Raw genomic sequence first — 18,895 nt, 5'->3', positions numbered from 1 at the left:
TAATATCTAATGATTCCTGCAATTGTCCTGAAATCAAAACAGTGTTATTGCTCAGACTCTGGTTTTCATTTTATCTAGCTATTTTACTGCCCCCTCTGTGTGTGTGTGTGTATATGTGTGTGTGTTTGTGTACAGGCACACTCATCAACATACTATACATACATACATATATATATATATATATATATATACACACACATACACACACATACATACATATATGTATGTATGCATAGAGGCCAGAGGTCAACGTTAGGTGTCTCCTACTGTTTTCCACCTCACCTTTTAAGAAGAAGTCCCTCACTGAACCTAGAGTCTGTAGATTCACCTAGATTGGCGGGCCAGCAAGTCCCCAGGCTTCTCCTATCTCTGCAGTCTGCCTTAGCACCAGGAATATAAACATAATTTACCTTGCCAGCTTTTTTTGGGGGTGGTGGGGATTTGAATTCAGGGCTTCATTTGCACAGCAAGCACTTTACCTACTGAACCATCTATCTGTGCAGGTCCCGTCTAATTTCTATTAAACAAAGACAGCATCATGTTTGACTAGAGTCTGGGTAGAGGTCAGAACTGTAATCATGCAGAAATTAAGAGAAGCTGATAAAAATCAGGAAAACTTATAAATGAGGGCACCCTGAAATATCCCCCCCCCTTTTTTTCCTATTTTGTCACAGCACCAACAGGCCCACCATGAATGAAGCCTGAGATTGAGGAAAAACTCTGTTTACTCCCCTGGCAGACAAGAGACACTGATGTCTCTCTTGCTTATGCTAATGTTCACACACTGCTATCTCAGGTTAATTTAGGTTAATCATGTCACCCGACTCAAGGTAATTTCCCTTGTAGTGCAGCATTTCGGGAGACACCTGAAATGTGTCTCTTTATTATCATTTGCTTAGGGAAAGTCATGTGCTCGGGAACTAGAAGGAGACTGGGCATCCTGACCTGGAGACAAAGCTCTTCACCAACATTAACATTAACATTTGCTTAGATCACGCGTATATGTGCATTGATGCCAGGCCCTGAGCTAGGCATTGTGGGGGAAAACAGCAGGTAATGTTTGTGGCCCTTTAACAAACACTCATAAGCACCTTCTGTATACAGCACAGGTACTTCCTATCTACAGGAGGCCACACAGAGAATCTTGCATGTGACAAGAGAGGAGGCAGTGTTTTACAGAAGTACCCTAGGCAATTCTTCCCAAACCACTCCCCTTCTCTTTACCCGCGTCCCTGTCAGCTAAATCTTCAAAAGAGGAAGTCATGACCTTACCTTCCTAGAAACATCTAAGGCCGGACCTAAACTCCTTAGTGTTATTTTGTGGTTTAAGCTTTAATTCTGAATCATAACTGCAGCTAGTTATTGAAAAATGCAAATAGCTTCCATGTTCGGGATTAAAATGAAACGTTCTCTGAGTCAGCAATACGCTTGAAGTGTGTGCACGTAAGAACATCTTCAGAGCAATGGGAAAATACACTCACTGAAGAAAAGACATCAGACAGCACAGGAAGAAAGCTAGTAAGAAGTCAGCATAGCCCTTTTCCCGGAGACTTCGGGCCATCTTCCAGAGTTAGATCCTGGCTGTACTTACTTACCCACACCCAATGATGCCAAAATGCCCCAAAGTCCCATGGCTGTGTCCTCAAACTAGGAAAAGCTTACTACTATTTAGAAAGTCTTGTTGCTTTTAAGTCCCTTGCTGGACTTCAAGGAAAGGCCAAGCCCTGTCCTCGGTCTATTTGTGTAAGTTAAGTTTTACTAGTACAAAGTGACCCCATCTTATTAAGCACAATCTGTGAAAACTTGAATACTTTTTGTGACTCATGGCAGAATACACTTATCTTTTGGTTCCCCATGCTCAGAGAAAACCAAGTATGGATCAATAATATTGGTGAGGGGGAAATGTATCTGAGCTAAACATGTATATATTTTTCCCTCTTATCACCAATCCCTTAATAATATCACACAATAGTTATTTTTAAGGTGTTTCGGTGGGTGTGGTGGTTCAGTCCTGCAAGCATAGTACTTAACTGGTGTAGGAAGGCGGAGCAGAAGGTCAAGGCCGTTTTTAGTTTTAGGCCAGCCTAGAATACATCAGGCTTATTTCAAAACAGTCAAAATAAATAAATAAAAAATATAGTGTGTTGGGTATTATACATCATATAGAGATGATTAAAATATCTAGTGGCATGTAGGTAGGTTATCTATAAACAGTGCCTTGCTTTATTTTACATAAGGGACTTGAACAACTGTGGATTTGGTTAATTGGAAGGAGTCTTGAGGTTAAACCCTTAATGTAACCCAAGTCTTAATAAAGAGCACATGGCCTCATAGTCTTAGACTATTTACTAGCTGTCCACATCAGAAAAACGTCAGATGGGTGTTAACCAGCCATCAGATTCAATCACGAGCTGCTTTGAGTCTCTCCTCATGCTGTGTCATCCAGACCTTCCGTGTGGATGGACACATGACACTGGAGTTTTGACTCTCCCCGTGACACAAGGAAGCTCATACCGAGGCAAATCAAATGAACCAAATTACCAGAAATTCGAATAATTTGTAACTGTAAGCTCTTCCGCTGACATGCAAATACAATACTTTCACAGCCATTTCCAAAACAGCTTCACGAGATGGCATTCAAGAGGATGTTTCTGTAATAGCATTTCCCCAGAACCATCTCAGTATCCATAAACACAAGCATATTTTGTATATGCATAGCTCTAGATTTGAGACTCATGCCAAACACTGTGATCTAGTCTGCAGCTGTGCTGTTTCTTCCACTTGGCCAGCCACACTACTTTTCTTTTACTGGAGTGAGCAGAGGAATGAAGCCAACTCCACTCCCATACCTGGTTGTTGCGGTATTTCCATTTGTTGGCTGATCTGGACGGAAGGTCCTAGGAGCATTGAGGACCCACTCCACGAGGACAGCAGAGGCATAAGATGAAAGAACATCTACCCCAAATATACATAAAGAGCAGAAACATGCAGGCGAGTGGCCTCTTATGTCAGCATGAAAATAAATGTTACGGTAAGTCTGTGTGACGGGGAGGCTTGTCCCTTCCCTTTCTGTGGGTGTTCATGATGTTTATAGAGCTGGATGTTGACAGATGGCTTCAGGGTAGAGAAGTAGCATGCAAGTTCATTTGGTAGTTTCTCTGAAAAAGTCCACACATTCTCAATCACAGGAGTGTGTGCTAAGCCCAGCACAGCCAAGCTGTTAGCAGCCTCTGAGTTTAGTTTTCCATTCCAGCAGTTTCTGTACCCTGAGGGACCGTTCCACTCTCTCTCTCCTGCCAGCATCATATTCTTTATCCTTCCTGGTCCCATTCTTTCCTCTCTGCCACATCGTATTGCATTCCATGTAACCTAAGATGGTATCCGGTAACAATTTTTGAGTTTATCAACCAAGATGCTTTCTCACCTACTGGCTCCCATATGTCTTGATAGATGATAAAGGACCATCCTGTCATGTACAAGGAAACCATGTAGATAAATTCCATGCCATTTATAATTCATTCCCCCTCCATTAAGTATTCATACATTACTTATTGGCACATCACCTAAGCATTCTGTATAATAAAAGAGACATCTAGAAAAGAAAAGGGGAGAAGTTGGCTTGATGAGGAAACTAAGGAAGAAGGATCTGTGTTAGGCTGTGTCTCTTACAAGCAACTAGAGAGAGCTCTAGGCAGGTCATTCCTAAGCAACCTTGGCATCTGTCTTAAGAGACTGATTAGCATCCATCCATCCACTATTCACTGAAGAATTAGAACAACATACATTTTCTCTCTTTTTGTGTTTGTGTGTATACATGTATACGTGGCATATGTGCATGTGTGTGCATGTTCAGGTGCTTTATACCTTTTGTTTGAGAGATGGAGCCTCTTACTAACATGGAGTTCACCAAGTAAGGTAGACTTCTTGACTAGTGAGTTCAAGGATCCACCTGTCTGTCTCCACCTCCCCAACACTGATATTAGAAAAACATGCCACCCACACCAGGCTCTTTCCCCATGGGCTCTGGGGATTGAATTCAGGTCCTCATGCTATAAAGGCAAATACTGTTTTGACTCAGCCATCTCCTTAGCTCCTGTATACCTATATACTCTTCTTAAAGGTTAGGTATCGTTCATATATATTATACACAAATATTTGCATCTAGACTGAAGTTGTTAAATATCTTGTTGTTGATGGTTAGTCCCTCTGATTACCATTAATAATAATGATAGTAATAGACATTAAGTCAACATAGAACACCCTGATGAGGATACCTGAAAATACTGATATCGTATCACATGCTAATTCTAGACTGAGAAGACTCAGGCTTGCATGATCTCATTTAATCTCAACAGGATCCAGAAGGTTAGTTTCTATTATTTGTCCTCCTTTTGCAAAAGAGGATATTGAAACTTGAGAAACTAAATAATTTCTCAATGCAAGACAGTGAACTTGCACTGGCAGACAGAATGGCAGAAGTTCGTGTCACCCAACCCATTAGATGGGCATACATTTACTCTGGTGGATTAGTAGAAATCAAATATTACATTCTATCAACTCAAGAGACTGAAAAATGCACAGTGGGAATAGATCAGACACCACATCCCTTCTAGACCTTTGCCTTATCACAGTTTAACCTATTTTTTCTTTTATATGACCGAATGATACTTATTCCTACCCATCCTAAGTAAGATGAACCGAAGGTATTTCATTAAAGACTTATCCAGCAGAAAATGGCACTTCTGTGGGGACAACAGGGAGTTCAGTGCTCATCATGTGTAGCCATCTGCAATGTTATTTCTTACCATCCTTGTTTAGTGCACAGATATGGCCACAGAACCCAGAGTCCATGCCCCAACATGGGTCCATAGAAAGCGTCCTATGTAGTCTTAGCTGCAGATGTATGGGGATGAACTTATTATTTAACTCTATTGTATTGTCTCCCAGTACAGGCCCTGTTCAATACTTCAATGCAAAGGCAATTTATCTCCAGGGACAATCTAACATGGGCATATTTTATTTATAGAAACATAATAATTATATTTTGATGGCAACCCAGGTAGAGACAGATATGCTTTTTCCTTAACATGCCAAGGGATTTAGGCTTTCAGTTTCAATGTCCGCATAACCCAGAGGCATCCTTGTGCATTTAAGAAACACTTTCTGGGAGATTCTGTTGCATTGCTGAATGTACACTGATTCCTCACAAATCCTCAACTGCAAACTCCACTTACAACTTGAGAGTCACATCATCTACTATGACAACTCTAGTAGGTAATGGTGTTCTTCACAACCTCAGCTAAGTAAGAGATGACAGAGTCCCCTTTGCTGAGCAAGTAACTTCTGCAACATGACCTCAGAGTGTGCCTACCCAGTCCTTCACACCCTGGCTGCCAGCTCCCTAGAATCTGCCCTTCACAAGAAAACAGCTTGGGTTCTGTCTTAGGGAGGTGACCATTCCTGGATTCTAATCTTCTTCCTATGACATGATTCTACATATGGACTAACTATCTTTCTCCATAAGTGTTTATTGGTATTCTGAAAAATGGAACATAAGTAAATTTTTACCAACAAAATTCTTTTCTGTGTGCAAATGTGTGTGTATATAAATGCACGATCTTTAACTTAAATAACAACTTTGGCAATTCTCTTATGAGGACTTCTGAGAAATCTGGGCCAAAATGCAATCTTTCAGGGATTTAGTAAGATGTTGTAGATTACACGACCATTGCTGTTAGAGAGAAAAATCAGCTTTAAATCATCAATTCCTATTAATCAGGATGAGGTTGAAAGTGGCCATTCTTTCCATACAAAGATCTCTAGCTAAATAAATCATCAAATCAACTCTGCAGGAATTGTCCAGGAAACAGATGTTAACAGCAGTCTACACCGAGGGTTGTTGTAGCCTCATGAAAGGTTATAAAGAAAACTGTGGAAGCAGAAAGCTTTTCAGGCTTCAGACTTGAGTGGGTGACTCTTCTAGGCTCAGACTTGAGGAGTTGAGGGGTATAGCTTTTTTTTTTTTTTTTTTTTTTTTTTGAGGAACCCATTCGGACAATGTTACTGCATGGAATGAAATGACTAATAACACTACTAAAAATGTCAAGTACAATACTGAAAAATGTCAGTATTTTTTTTTTCATTCAATCGTGTCAGCAGCAAATCCAATCTGAAATACGCTGACAATGGCAGAGCTATGAAAACCAATATAGTTGATGAGCCGGCCACCCAATAAATTATATATGTGTACATACATACATTTGTATGTGCTTCCCCCAGACTTAGGAGACACTTGGGGTGATGGGACTTAGGAGACAATGGCACATTACAGAATCTGTTAACTGCTGCCTGAAATTCTGCCCCCCTCAGATGACAATTAATGTCTAATATGGAGTGATGGGACAGATACCCCCAAGTGATCAAGGTCCTCCAGAGGTCATAACATCTTTTATCAAGGCCTATAACACCACCACTGGTGGATATTGGGGCTAGCATTGCCTATGACTCCCTCCCCTGTATGAAAAGGCTATGTTGAACATGGGCTGTGTTCTTTCACAGTCCTGAAATATTAATGGCAGCATGTTTTTATAATTTTTAAGAAATCCCCAATCTTTCCTAAATTCCCCATGGTTGTTCATTGGAGTTGTTGTTGTTGTTAAATATGTGGACAATAAAATAAGGAAAGACCATTTAGTATGATTGTGTGTGTGTGTGTGTGTGTGAGAGAGAGAGAGAGAGAGAGAGAGAGAGAGAGAGAGGGAGAAGGAAAGTGTTTAGTATGTTATTACTCAGCCAGATAGCATAGCATAAATGCTCAGCGCTCACATCTGAACACTTACCCTAGCACTTTGCCACTAGGCATAGATTTTTGGTCGAGAAAGGGCCCATGAGCCATGGACTTTCCTATCCTGTTTCTTCAGGCCTGAGGAGGAACAAGCCTCTCTAAGCATCTTTTAAAAGAAGAATGAGTCCAAGTGGATTTCTCTGTTACACTCCATTACCAACAGAAGAGTGCTGTGGCCATGACAGAAACCACTTGGTCCTTGGAGATGCCAGAGTACATGTCTGCACCCTTATTTCATGAGTGGGTATGTTCCTTTTTTTCTTCTTACACGTCCTTGATTGTTTAACACCACAGAGAAAAAAAAATGTTTATGATTTAGAATGCCTTGAGAAATCAGCTTCAAAGGGAGAGGCCAGGTTGTCTTAACAACGTAAAGCAAAAGAGCAAGTGTGGCCAGCCCTAGAAAGTTCTTTATACATGCTGATCCTCTTCAAATTTAAACAGTATGTGGGCATTGCCAAGTGTGCATGCATATATGCATATGACTATGTGTGTGTGTGTGTACACATGTATGGAAGCCAGAGGTTGACATCTGGCATCTGCCTCTATTAATCCCCACCTGGTTTCTGAGGTGGGGGTCTTTCCCTAAGCCTGGAGCTCACTGACTCAGGAAAACTAGGATTACAGATGTGTGCCATGATACCCAGCCTTTTATAGACTATGTAAACCAGGCAAAGGTCAAAGGGAAGAATATAGCTTACGTCTTTCTCAGGCATTATCAGGGGTTAAGGTTTCTCGGAAATATTTGCCCCAGGGAGGTCTCAAGATTTTCAAAGGTTCTATGTAGTCCATAGAAAAATGCAGGGAAACACGGAGGGACTTGATTCTGCTTTTCTTTTTTTTTTAATCTTAAATATACCCATTGCTTTGGGGCCAGAAAGATCGTCCTGGCTGCTCTTGTAGAGGACCTGAGTTCGATTTCCAGTACCCATGTGACAATCCATAGCCCTCTCTGATTCCACTTCTGACATCTGACAACCTATTCCAATCTCTGTGGCCACTGAGTGCATGAAGTGCACAGACATACATGCTGACAAAACATTCATACAAATATGATGATATAATTAAAAATTAAAAAGAAACATACTCATGACTCCTTTTTGTTTCCAGATTTCCTGGGAATGCGGATAAAGTCACACAGCATCTGGAAGAGTGGCGAACATCTACTGAGCTAATGCTTCATGTGAGCTAGTTCAAGTCTCTTCTTTACCTGGTGAGTTAGAGTCCATTCTTTTGTACAGCATTTGCCATAGGAGGTAACTATAGTCAATGGGACACACCTCTGTCAGCTAGTTCCGGATGGTATAAAAGTCCACTCTCTAAACCATGATGTGATAGTAGACAGATGATAGATACATAGGTGCCCAGATAAATAGAAGTTTCAAAACGGATGATGGAAAGATAGATTGATAGATAGATGTTAGATAGATGATGTGTAGATGGCTGAGTAGAGAGATGAGAGATAGATAGATGATATGTAGATGGGTAAGACAGATATTAAGGAGAGAAGATAGCTCTATGATAAATAGATGATAGATAAGAGATGATAGATGGTAGATAGATGATAGATGGATGACTGATAGATGATAGAAACATAGCTACCTAGGTGATAGATTGATAGATGAGGGATTCATTGACAGAGAAATAGATAGAAATATAGGTGGCAGATTAAAGACAGAAGATTCAAGACACTCTACTCACATCTTGGTCTGCCAGGCCGTTTTACCACCTTCTGGACGTCAGGTACTGTCCTGAACTTGATGTGACAACCACTGTTCCTTTAAAGTTCTCTTCTCTTGGGATACTTGTGCAGTGTGTCAAGTTGTTTCTACACATCTCCTCTTTGATGACCTGTTCTCCTGCACCTCCATGTTACTTCCACGCCTTATACTTTATCTGAAAGGAAGTGTTCTCAGAGCTCATGCCCATTATTTCCACGTATATGAGTATATACATGTGTGTGTTTATGCATGTGTGCATGCATACAAGCATATGTATGTATGTGTATATGTATGTACATGTGTGTGCATGTGTATATACATGTGTGTATGTGTGTACATGTATGTGCATGCAAGTGTATGTATGCGTGCATATATGTGTGTGTACATATATGTGTATGTCATGAGTGTGTTTTCATGTGTGTGTGAGTGCACATGTACATATCTGTGGAAATGTGTGGAGGCCAGTGGCCAATGTTGGGCACTTTTCTTCATTTCTTTTCACCTAATGTTTTGAGACAAGGTCTCTCACTAACTTGAAGACCCTTGATTGTGCTAGCCTCGGTATCTCTCTCTGACTTCCTGGCATGGATACTGCAGACATCAGCAATGTACCTGACTTGTATATGAATGCTGGGGGCCCACAATTGGGTCTTCAAGTTTGTGCGGCAAGCACCTTACCCACCAAGCCATCTCCACAGTGGTTTCAACAGTCTTATGAGTCTCACTATTTTCAGCAATATTGCCAAGACTATTTTTAATGCACTTGTCTTTGGGGTCTTGGCTAGATTTTATTCTTAAATTCAAAAGAGTATATGTACTGTGTCAACAGTGCTATTTAAACTCTCTATACCCTTGTCACTGGTAACAGCCCCAACAAATAAACAAACAAACAAGGAATAACCTTGTTATTCCTTTTGCCTATTTCAACCTCATTTTAATATTTTAATTATTGCCTGTGAACATATCTTTATTTGCAGTGGCAATATAATGGCCAAAAGTACTAGGGATATTTGTGTCTTGAGTTGTATCTCTATGCTCCTCTCCCCCCTACACACACACACACACTCACCGTACATCCCCAGGGGATTCATTGTACTAGATTTCAGTATCCCTGCTGAAATGTCCCCTAAAACAACATGCTCAATCTTGTCTATGCTTTCTTTTTATGTAAACAGTTTGCAGTATGTGGTAACTGGGTTTGTCTCTGTTGTGATAAAATACCAACTAAAGCAACGTAGGGGAGAAAGCGCTTACTTTAACCACAGTTCCAGGCCAGAGCCTATCTTAGCAGAAAATCAAGGCAGGAGCTTGAAGTAATTGATCACATTCACATTCACAGTCTAATTCACAAACACACACACACACACACACACACACACACACAGAGAGAGAGAGAGAGAGAGAGAGAGAGAGAGAGAGAGAGAGAATGTGCTTAGCTCAATATCTCCTTTTTTATGATTCCGTATAGGGTCAAACCCAGGGAATGGTACAGCTGCTTTGGTAGAATCTTCCCATATCAGTCAATAAAATGAACACCACCCATGATAGAAGTGCCCACATGCCAGCCTAATCTAGTCAATCCTTCCTTGAGATATTCTTCCCTGATGGTTCTAAATTATATCGACTTGACAATTAAAACTAGCCAATACAGTCACCAAAGTTATTAATATTTTCCCATAGCATTTGACATATGTCTCTCAAGACCTTATTCCAAAATTTTAAATATTTCATGTAATTTTACAATAAAATGCATGTAGGTAACTAGCAAAAATGTAGACATCCAGGTGTCTCAGTCATCTGTTCTCTCTCAATTGTAAAGATTACTATATATTCTGTAACTCTTATTCCACTTGAGACTCTGTAGTCTGTTTCATTCCTGAATTCATTTATTTCGCCCATGTTACAATATCTTTAATGAGTGTATTCAAATAGCAGATAGAACAGCTCACCCTGTGCCTATTGGAGTTCTTTATTTAAAAAAAAATCCCTCTATCAGATAGATTTTTATAGGTTCTTCTGCTTATTCATTTATCCCAATGATCTTTGATTTTAATGTGTCATTAAAAAAAAATCCCAGTTAGGATCTTGATTGAAATGTTAAAGTGTACAGTTAAAGATGGGGCAGTAGAATCCCTAAGGCTTATTTGAGTACCTTAAAAACTGTAACTGTGATAAGTCTTCCTTCATAGTCTCCTTCAACTCTATCCTAAGACATTGAAGAGCTTGCCTTCCCCTGCTGTGTAACTCCTCTCCTTTTCTGACAACATTTTTCTAACTTTGATTGCTGTTATTTAGATGATTCATTTAAAATACTCCCCCCATTCATTTCTCTTTGTTACTGTCTACACTTGCCCCAGCATGGTTCTCTCTAGACACATTGTATCTTATACGCCCAGAGCAAAGCCTGCATATTAGGGAACCAAAACTGCTGCCTTCCTGTACGGGTGAGTCTTAGCATGGGTGGTTATCTGCTGCTGTGTTAGATTTAACTAACTCGTGGCTTCAGTAGCCCTTCCAGGAATTAGAGCTTATGTATGTTTCAGTTGTTTTTTTTTTCCAATGCTGCCCATCATCCTTTAAAACATTTATGTAGATAAGATACTGTGATGGGGCTACTGGACAATATTTACTAAGGGTAGGGTATTTAGTTGGGGTAGTATAGTTTCTGTAATAGACAAAATGTATTTCTAATAAACAAAACTTATTTCTTGCTCCATTGACCTTCAAATGTAGGGGCTGCTGCTAAACTCCTGGGGTCTCCTCCAGTGGAAAGCTTGGGAAAGGCAGTCTCTATCCACACCATGAATGTTATTCTCCTGGTCACTGAAGTCAATTCATCTCATCTAACAGATGGGAGGAAAAATCACCAGGCAATACATATATTTCTCCTGCACCAGAAAGATCTCTGTGCCACAACCCTGCCATCTGTTGTCCTGAATGTGGGTGTATGGCACACCCTACAGCGAAGGATCCTGGGAAACATATCTCTATCGATATCACAGAAGAACAAGGGTGAGGTTGCTGAGCACATAGCTGCCTCTGATGAGGTTGTGCACTATTATGTGCACCCTGTAATTACTGTTGGGGAAAAGAGACAGAACTCCTGGCTCTGTGTGGTTTGACAGCAAGCAGTCTGGAAGGATGGAGGGCATGCTTAGGTGAGTAGATCTCTGTTTCACTCAGCATCTTCTACCACCTCTCTCTTATATGGCCTTTTATCCTTTCAGTAAACTTTGCCATACGTGTGAGGAGTCATCTAGGGTTTCCTAGGAGGAGGCAAGGACAGGAGGACTCTGCTGAGTAAGAAGGCTCCTGTCGGTGTTTCCCAAGATGTCCATGAAGACGGGTTCTAAGAGCTTCTTGCCTTCTCTGCTTTCTCCTCATATTCACTACATTAATCCACCCCTGGGTGCTCAGATCCATCAGCAGCAAGTCACCTCAGAAATCCTCCATTCGACTTAGTTGTTATTATTGTTATTATTATTGTTGTTATTATTATATTTACATTAACACATAATACATTCTCTGTGTGCAGATGGACTTCTAGAGAGCATGTGTGGAGGAGACCAGAGGAAAACATAAAGGGGTTGGTTCTCACCTTCCACTAAGTGGTTCCAGGTAATTGAACTCAGACCAATGGGCTTGGCAGCAAACTTGTTGAATCGGTGAGCCATCTCATCGATTTCTGCTTTGGTTTGGGACTAGGAATAAGGACAGTAATAGCAAGCATGGTAGAGCTAATTAATCCCCCTAATCTTCCCAGGCACTTTGAGAACCACTGTGCTCTACAGCATTCCTTCTTCAGAATCCTACAAGGGAGCTACTACTAATGCACCCATTTCCTGGTGAAAAACTGAGGCCCAGCTCAATAAGGTGAGTATCTTGCCCAAGTGCACAGATGACAGGAAATATTTGAACACTGGAAACAATCTACCTATGCCTTAAATGTGAATTTCTGTGCTGTGGGTTTAGAAGTTCTTCTCATTGATCTGAGTTTAAAATGAAAACTTCCTAGCCCAGCTAACAATTTCTTTCTGATCTAACAGATGGGCTTCTGTGCAAGTATTTTTTTTTTTTTTGAGAGGAATGCACAAGTGCATTTTTTTGAACAAGTGTGCACAGGCACCAGTACAAAGTCAGTGTCCCCCATTCAGCCATGCTAGCTTGTCCCGCTGTTGACTGTGCCTGCTTGCCTCCAGACCTTGGCCTAGAAATGGTTATACATCTGAGGGTGGGCGAGGCATAAGCGAGCTGGACAGAATGATCATGGGCCTCTCTTAAAAAATTCTATTCAATGGGAGAGACAGGTAAAGTTGAAGCCAGCATCCAAGTATTGCTTATAGTCATGAGGGCACATGAGGTCTTGGAACAGAGTGCTAGTGGGGAACGTTTTAAAGGAAAGCTCTCTTTTAAGGGAATGCATGTCTAAGCTGTACAGTGAGGAAAGCAGCCACATAAATCTGGGGGAGAAATCTATCCTCAGTAGCAGGAAGAGAAAATACAAAGGCCTGAGATAGGGGTGGGCTTGGCTTGTGTAAGGAACAGAGACTTGTTTAAGTCTGCAGGGGGAGGGGAACATAGGGCAAGGCAGAAGAGGCTACAGTAGGCTTGGAGAGAAGGCAGGAGCTGGATCACATGGTTCTATACAGAGGGCAGCAGAAGCCTTGGGCTCACAGTGCAGCATAGGACAACAGCACTGGGTGGTCTTGAACTAGGAAAAGGAAGCATCTAGTCTCATTTCCATTTTCCTAAGATCATTCTTGCTGGTCATGTGACATCGTGCCAACTTGATATCCCCAAAGGCTCCCTTCTGGCTGTGTGTGAAGGTGGCTGGGGTGCATCCCATTAGCATCCACTAAAAATTGGATTTGAAAACTGTGCTCACAGCAGAGACAGCACAGTACTATGCTGTACTGTACTATAAACCACATTAGGTCTGGCTACCAGGCCAGGTCACTTCCTAGGTCCTGTGCCTCCAAGATACCGCCACTGAGCATTTTGCAAAGTCACAACTGGGACTAACACTGGCACCTGGTGTCCGGAACAAGGCAAACTCTGCCTACACCTGTTGTAAATAGCATAGGAGGGCACATGTGGTATCTGGGTTGTAATTAAAAATATAAGTATATAGTTTAAAAACTTGCCTCTATGCCTTTAAGAGCTTTTAAAATTTGTTTATTATTTATTTAATGGGTGTTTGTGTGCCTATGTGAGTTAATGTCTACTGCACATAAGCAGGCCCCCTCAGAGACCAGAGGTATGCTTGGAGCACTGCGAAGCAAACTTGGGTCTCCTGCAAGAGCAGAGCCATTTTTCCAGTCCCAGGCAGTCCCTTGAAATGTGTGCTTGATTTTTAAAAAATGCCCTAACATGTTTTTTTTTTTTCCTTGACACAGATGATCCCACTGCAAACTTTGCAACACGTGAGGCTCTGTCTCTAATTGAGTCATTTCTGCAGGTGTGCTGTGCTGGGCTGCACAATCCCACCCTATAACAAATGCAAACTGACATTGCTTCTGTATGAAGGGTGTTGGGAGACAAAACCCTAGGAAGAGCTGAGGCTTGCAAAAAAAAAAAAAAAAAAAAAAAAAAAAAAAAAAAACACGTGAAGGACATGGTTTTTAACAAGGGCTTTCTGAGCTAAGTTCGGAGGGAGAGGAAAGGGAAGAGATTGGGAAGCGGTGATGCAATTCGGCCAGATGACCATGGAAAGCAGAAGGTCTCTGGCCTCCAGCTTCTGCCATGAGAAACAGACCCCAGAGCTGGCATGCTCACCGTGGAAAGAGAACATAAGCACTAACTTTGGAATGGAAGCTCAGGGCTCCTGTACGTAATTAGGGGATTAGCAACTCAGTTCACTACAAGGACAGTCTTGTAAAGAATGACTGAAGTCTGCAGATGTGGCCATGGGCTGTCATGTGAGAGGACTAGCTTCATCCCACTCCAATGTGTCAAGACCTATGAGTGCAAATAGAGCAGCACTTCCTTATATTGATATCCGCCCCTCCCCCAGCCCTTAATATGAAAGACCCCACTGTCAACTTGAGAATAGCAAGGATCTCTTTGTAGCTGACTCGTCTCTGCAGGGACAGTGTTCTTGATAAACTAGAATACAGAAAGAATTAAAAACTCAGAATTTCACATGATGGTAAGGAATCAAGTTTTTCCCCAGGTCCCATTCAGCTCTAGATAATTCTCTCTTTGAGGACTGAATTCAGCTCTAGGAGGCCATTTTGCAAAATCTTCTCAAACTTAATGTGGCTGGTTAATGACTTAAGACTGCTACAAGATGGAATGCCAAAGAATTGTCACCCAAGGGTCTGGGTGGAATCCTGAATTAGACCAGTTCTTGACTTGGATTTCTAGAAAAGCCTAGACTTTTCCAGCTTGAAGTTTACCTACTTCAGTTGGCATTCCTATACATCCTTCCTCAACCCCCTGCTAAATACTCCCCTAAAGTTTATGTAGAAAGACCTTTTTATATTTGTACACAGTTCTTTTGCTTTCAAACTTTGAAAAAGCCCATCCTTTGGTGCCTGTAGACTGAGATAATAAATACGTTCAAATGGCCTACAAGGATTCCTTGTCAAGTCTTTCTATCGCTTGCTACTTCCTGGTCACTGTTGCAGACTTCAGCTTCACTTCATAAAGAAGGGCTCCTAGTTACACCAAATGCCTCTACTAAAGCCTTTCCTTGTCTGGCTTATCACACCACCCATGAAGCTCCCCAGAAGAGAAGCCACAAGTGAGCAGGAAGCTGGCTGCTTTGCTCTGCATTTTAAGAAGGAATGAGTCAATCCTGGGTGGCATAGGCTTATAATCCCAGGGCTGTAGAGACAAGACATCGACACAGGCTCCTCTGTGGTGCTTGCTGGAAAGCCAGCCTAGCTGCATCAGCAAGAACCAGAGCAGGGGAAGGTCTTGTCTTTAAATGAATGAATAACCAACCAACCAGACAGAAAGACAAATGGACAGAAGGATTGGCAACAGAAGTTGGTTTCCACAAGCGTGTGCACACATATGCACCTATACCCGCACATACACAGAAACACACAGAAACAGGAATGGATGGCATGTCACCCACCACTGCCCTGGGTGTTACCGGTCTAAGAATCTCACTTGTCAGGATCTTGGGGATTAAGAAACAGAGGCATCAGCCAGTCAAAGCCTGTGCCTAAATGCAGACAGTTTCCAAATGGCATCTGAAGCCAGATGATTCCAGGGATCACTCCCTTGACCTTTTAGTTACTGGTTATCAGAGTGAGCTTCCTAGGTCCATCAATATCAGCTTTGCTGGTGCTGGACCTGGCACATCAGGAACTGGGGTTGAGGCCCTGCAAGGTGTATCCCACCTGGCTTCCTGCTGCCGCGGAAGCTCCCTCAGGCCTGTGAACTACTGCTTCCAACTGTATTTCCATCCTGTCTGAATGCCCCATGCTAGGCTCTTCATAACAGCTTGAAAATAGAAAGGAGAAAGGAAGAGGGAAAGGCAGAGTACAGGCCAGCAAGCCTCCTCCTTCCAAGGAGTATTCTGAAATCAGTAGCTGGGGGGTTGCTGGTGACTTGAGCATAATTTAATCTCCAAATTGCAAAAACATTAACATTATTGATTGATCAGACATCAATCCAACAGAAATTTAATTAAATTAGAATGTGTCACTGAGCAGACCCGGCTGCGTCATGCATAAATCTCAGGTAATAAGTTGACAAAGAGACCGCAGCCATGGTTGTCCAGTCCTGGCTGGATTCAACCTCTGTCATCTTCTCAGAGATGGGGAGAAGCTGCAGGTAAAATGGGGTGAGCTTCTGATTTATGTTGCCCACGGAAGAGTCTTCAGCAGCTGCAGAATCCAAAGAGTACCTCTCAGTGTGGTGTGATTTACTGTTGCCCTGGACTGGCCAAGAGCCACTGGGGGAAGGCCCATGCCTCAGGCCAACCCCTGGCTAAAATGCTGACTATGCTTAGATGTTGTGGATGAGAGGATTAGCACTTGGGGTGTCCTCCCAGGCAAATGTGTCCTCTGGAGGAAGCCTAGTCCTTGGAGGGAGGGAGCTCTGCACTTGTTTGGCCTGTCTGCCCCGCCTCAGGAATGTATTTTGGTGTCAGTGAGTGGCTGCACCTGCTGTCCCAGAAACAGGTCTGGAGTGGCCCCAGCGGGTTCCAGCCTCAAGGCAAATGTATCCTTAACTTGTGGGGCCCAGTTTCCCTCAGGCAGGCCAGGGCCATGGGGCCTTCAGGGGCAGGCTAAAGCATTCTGGGAAGTTACAGATAATGGAAAGGCTCCCCGATGCACAGAGAGGTTTGAATTTTTGGAGGTGGGAGAAAGGGAGATGTCTGAGGACAAGAAAATCTAGATGACAGGGAAAAATCCAGAGATGTGAGTACTCCCTGGAGCACTGTAAACCACCCCCAACTATTGTTATGGGTCAGGGCTGCTGCTGGAAAGAGACCTGTCCAATTACATTCCTGAACTTGGCTCTATGGCCTCTAAGAGACATAGGCTGCTATTTGCTGTAGCCATCTTGTGGCAAGAAAACAATGTTCTGGACAACGCAGAGACTGGCTTCCTAGTGCAGACTTGTATTCCCTCTTGCTGCCATAGCCCAGGCTTGCTCCTAAGCTGAGCAGAACACAGCCTTGTTTTTTCATTGACACTGTTGTTCCTGTGCTATATTGACTAGATATTTGCAACAGAAATCTTCTAGACTACAGGGACCTAAGTTTCTTTAGATAATAAAAAATGTCTGGTCCCACTGTGGGTCCAGGGATCAGAAAAGATCTGTTGAGGAGTGCTTTTTCCACCTTTGAGCGGTCTGGTCTTTAGGTGAGTAAGCTTACCTCTCTGAAGATGAAGTTTTTTCCTGTTTACTTCACAGAACTTTATACAACTGAAGCAGGTTATATTATTTAGAATATACTCTTTGCTCAATGAATACATTTATTTATCTATGGAGTTTCGTTTAATTCACAAACTGCTTCAAAGCCCAGGCCCTGGTTACTGCTATTGCACAGATACGAGTTGCCTCGAATCTTGGAGCATGAGTGACAGGGTGGACAGATGTCAACCCGGGTTGCTGATAGGAAGTGTGCCTCTTTCCCTTCCCTCCTCAGGAACAGGTCCTGCCAGGACACTTATGGAAACCACTAGTCTGTCCCAAGACCCATGCTAGCATTCTTCCAGGATGTGTTTGCTTTTAGAAGGTAAAGGCTTTTCCAGGAGGTCATGTGAGCTGGGGGAGTCAAGAACACTGTTTTTGAGGAAGTAGGAAGTTCCTTGAAATGTCCTTTTCCTGTGTCCTCTGAACCTCAACACTTGCTCTGGTTGGAACTTTGCCAGCATAGACGCCCAGCCCTTTCCTGGTAGAGCATGATTGGGGCACAAGGGTAAAGCCATTGTGCCCACTCCCCTGAAACTCAGAGGGTCCTACCCCCCCAGGACTGTATTTTCAGGAATAGGACCAGGGCCTTCTACATTGCCTTTGCCGGCAAAAGGGTTCTAAAAGTTAGGGTTCTACCCTAACCCCAACAAGAGTTCCCAGAATACAAGTCTGCATTTTCAAAAGTAAGCACACAATTGCTGCTGGCAATGACTTGCACTAGATATACCTTATTTAATTATCACAATATTCCATAAGTACTAATGCATTTGCCTCCATTTTTCAGTGGAGAGGCATGAGGTTTAAAAGGCTGGGTGGTTTGCTTGCTGTCCACAGAGAAACAGGGAAAGCTGGAGCTTTGCTGTCAGATACGGTGTTTGGACCTCAGAACAGATCACTCTGTTGATGGATGGAGAGGTGGTGCCTGGAGGACTGGAAGGCATGAGTTTGTTTTTCTTATTCTACACCAGGTTCTGTCCCAGGTGCTTGGCACAATTCAGATTGCTTCGTGCCTGAGAAAGAACAAGAGATTGCATCTAAAAGACTGGGTGGGCCCTGTCACTAGTTGTCTCTAGTTGGTTAAGATTCATGGACCAGTGGGTAGGTGGGTGGATGAGTATGGATAGCTGGATAAGAGTTCTATGTAATGAGCAAGAGACAGTAGGAAGTCTCTCAGTGGAAGCCAGCACTATCAAAACTTTCATAAATATCACTTTTCTTCTAGTCTGCTCATCACCATAATCCTCTTGGCAGTGCTTGTTGGTAAGATAGGCAACATGTTGATGCCTACCATTTCATAGGTCAGGAAGGTTGAGCCTTGCTGAAGTGTATCACTAGGGGTGAAGTGCACCCCAGTTGCTGCCCACTCTCTGTTTCCTGTGTGCAGATACAATGCTAGCAGCAAGCTTCTGGTGCCTGTCACTATACTATGCCTGTCCACCCTTTATGGTTT

At 42.5% G+C, this 18,895-nt stretch overlaps 1 long non-coding RNA gene across 3 annotated transcripts; it reads left to right on the top strand.

Annotated features, from left to right (window-relative positions):
- The first annotated feature begins 2,730 nt into the window (after positions 1 to 2,730).
- On the top strand, positions 2,731 to 15,123 carry LOC127671976 (uncharacterized). Of its 3 annotated transcripts, XR_007974810.1 has the most exons (7): positions 2,731 to 3,031; positions 6,921 to 7,088; positions 7,955 to 8,057; positions 11,299 to 11,723; positions 12,101 to 12,183; positions 12,329 to 12,438; positions 13,962 to 15,123. It is a non-coding gene; the product is annotated as an uncharacterized LOC127671976 (long non-coding RNA). The 3 variants fall into 3 exon arrangements; XR_007974811.1 differs by lacking the exon at positions 6,921 to 7,088 and having other exon boundaries at positions 11,416 to 11,723; XR_007974809.1 differs by lacking the exon at positions 6,921 to 7,088.
- The last annotated feature ends 3,772 nt before the right edge of the window (positions 15,124 to 18,895 follow it).

Source organism: Apodemus sylvaticus, chromosome 21, assembly GCF_947179515.1.
Source record: "Apodemus sylvaticus chromosome 21, mApoSyl1.1, whole genome shotgun sequence".
Lineage (NCBI taxonomy): Eukaryota > Metazoa > Chordata > Mammalia > Rodentia > Muridae > Apodemus > Apodemus sylvaticus.
Note: the sequence above shows the minus strand (reverse complement) of the source record. Positions and strands in the feature narration are given on the sequence as shown.